Source organism: Amblyomma mixtum, chromosome 7 (assembly GCF_055824585.1).
Source record: "Amblyomma mixtum isolate Tamu chromosome 7, ASM5582458v1, whole genome shotgun sequence".
Classification (NCBI taxonomy): domain Eukaryota; kingdom Metazoa; phylum Arthropoda; class Arachnida; order Ixodida; family Ixodidae; genus Amblyomma; species Amblyomma mixtum.
Genome location: NC_143018.1, coordinates 72,514,302 through 72,516,715, shown reverse-complemented (window position 1 = coordinate 72,516,715; position 2,414 = coordinate 72,514,302). Strand labels below are relative to the sequence as shown.

General features: G+C 45.4%; 1 long non-coding RNA gene across 1 annotated transcript; it reads left to right on the top strand.

Annotated features, from left to right (window-relative positions):
• The first annotated feature begins 1,058 nt into the window (after positions 1-1,058).
• Positions 1,059-2,205, top strand: LOC149336468 (uncharacterized). Its single transcript, XR_016284281.1, has 3 exons — positions 1,059-1,262; positions 1,588-1,656; positions 2,163-2,205. It is a non-coding gene; the product is annotated as an uncharacterized LOC149336468 (long non-coding RNA).
• The last annotated feature ends 209 nt before the right edge of the window (positions 2,206-2,414 follow it).

Here is a 2,414-nt window from a genome sequence, read left to right as displayed (position 1 = left end):
CGAACGGATATGATACGCGGCAATAGAAACATGATGCGTACATAACTCCGAAGCTATGTTACGCCAGGGTTCTCCAGGCTTTGTGTAGAGTGGGTGTGATGTGGCAGTGTATGTTATGTTATTGCTTCTCATGGCATGGTATTGTGTGGTATATTGTGTGTGATTTAAAGACCACTAAATGCACGTCTCCTAAAAGGGGTCCATATTGCGGAGGGCTCCGGATCAATTTCCACCACATGAACTTATTTTAACGTGCATACAGAGCACACGCATGTTGTCGTACTTCGCCGCCATGGAAACTCGCCGCCGACGACCTTGGCCTAAGAACCTGAATTTAAAAGCTGCTCAGCCACCACGGCGGCTAGTTTGAAGGGGGGTTCCACGTCCACTACGATAGTACTGTCTAGCAGCCCAGTCAACCACGGATATCCGTGGTAGGTTCGAGTAAGATCCGAATCTCCAGTGCCAGGCTGGGATGTCCATAGGGCATGCCTACGTATGTCCATATTCGGATATACGCATCGGAGATTCTGTGTATGTACGAGGGACGTTCGTTTTTAGATAGCTGGCGGACATCCGCTGGCGGATGTCCGAGGAGTATCCGTAAACATCCCTCTTGGGATGTGAGCTTACATGGCATATATAATTTGTTTTCCCTCAGACGAACATTTTAAAACAAATTCTCTTTTGCCAATGCCAAAATTCACACAATCACATTTCTACCACCAACTAGTTTAATATTCAGATTGATTAAAATCACTCAACTATGGTGTTGATGTAAAAGAACCAGAATTAAACGAATCGCTTGGCTTTCTGGCGCCAGTGCTCATAATTAACGCCCTTTTATCCTGCAGCACTCCTTCGAGGTAACCGAGGCATGTAGCCATGCATGCTGCCTTCCATGAAAACAAACCCGCATAGCGCGTCCCTACCAGGGGCCGCGGCAGAGCGGTAAGCCTAAAAGTCATCCCAATCCAATCTATCAGCCAAGCCAATATTTGTGGCGCGATGGTCTCGTTGGTTTTCGTCGCGTGGTGCTCCTTTCGACTATTTCGACCTTTACTTTTGCTGCAATGTGCGGTTTGTTCGCTCTGTGGTTGCTTGGCTGTGCTACAAATGTGATGTGTCATCTACGCGCTCGAAAAGACGTTCGTTTGATTCTGAAGCTCTCGTGAAAAAGCTCCGGTGTCGCCTGACCCCTTGCCGAGACATGCTTTGTTGCTTTGGATGAAAGAAACGGCCATGGTGTTAACACTTGCGAGGTAAGTAACTGTGCTTGAAAATTACTTTCAGGGTGTTGCTGTGGGATGACTAAAGCGCATTAACGCAGTTGTACTCTGTTGCGCTACTTGTTTGCCACGGAGTGGAAATTGCAAGCACTATGTATTAGCTGCCGCAAACGTGTTTCTCGTGTTTGTGAAAAAAAGTTTAGACTGTGTATAGTTGTATGGTGTGAATCTTAAGGCAATTGCGCGTAGGTTCATAATTACGATAAAACAGAATGCACGAAAAGCATAGTGCCAGGACGGTGTTAGTTTTTCAGTGCTTCGCGACTTTGTTTTTCTTACTTTTCTGTTGCCTTTGCAGTGTGGATGTGGCCCGGCTACCGAGTGTATTGGTGCCTACATTAATTATGCCAAGCCGTGGAAAGCACAGGTAGGTTGAAAATGTCATATAAAAGTTGTGCATAATTCCACAGCTTATCAATTTATTTATTAGGCTTGCCAAATGGAAGTCTCCAACCATCCACTCACTACACAGTACTTTGCACTCTGCATTGTTTAGGACAGCTTAACTGTTGTGTTAAATTTGCGAGCTTCAGTCACATTTTTCACTTACTTCCCAATCACTGAGTGCAGTGAGCTCTTGCAGTACTTTGGTATAACTTTGCCAAACATGTTATGCCCACAGGGCTCAATGCTGAGCCGGATAGCAGGACCATATATGACACCCCTAGAGCCACATGTTCCTGGATTGTGACCAGACCTCTCTTCCTTACTCCTGCGCAGCTGTGGATCATCAAATATGCTGTCAGTGCCCTGATGCGTGATTCATCAGTGAACCCTGTGGGCATTGTAGTTTCGACAGATTGTGTTTTGCTGCATCGTTGACAACGTGCAGTATAAGGTGCTCTCTCGTACTTTATTTTCTTGTCCATACAGTGTGGATGTGACTGACCTAAGCTAGCAGCTATATAGTACCTGCAGCCTACAGCAGCAGCCTTCAGGTAAGTTTGAACTACAGTGCAAGTTTGACCCTGTCACATAATGGATACTTTCCTTCTGTTTGCTCTGTGCAGCGGAGGGTATCTAGCTATACTGCAGTGTACTTGTACAATAATGGATAAAAATTTGTGGGATGAGAGTTCTTTGTGAAACATTTTCTCTGTGCTGTTAGCCAGAGCAATTTAATAA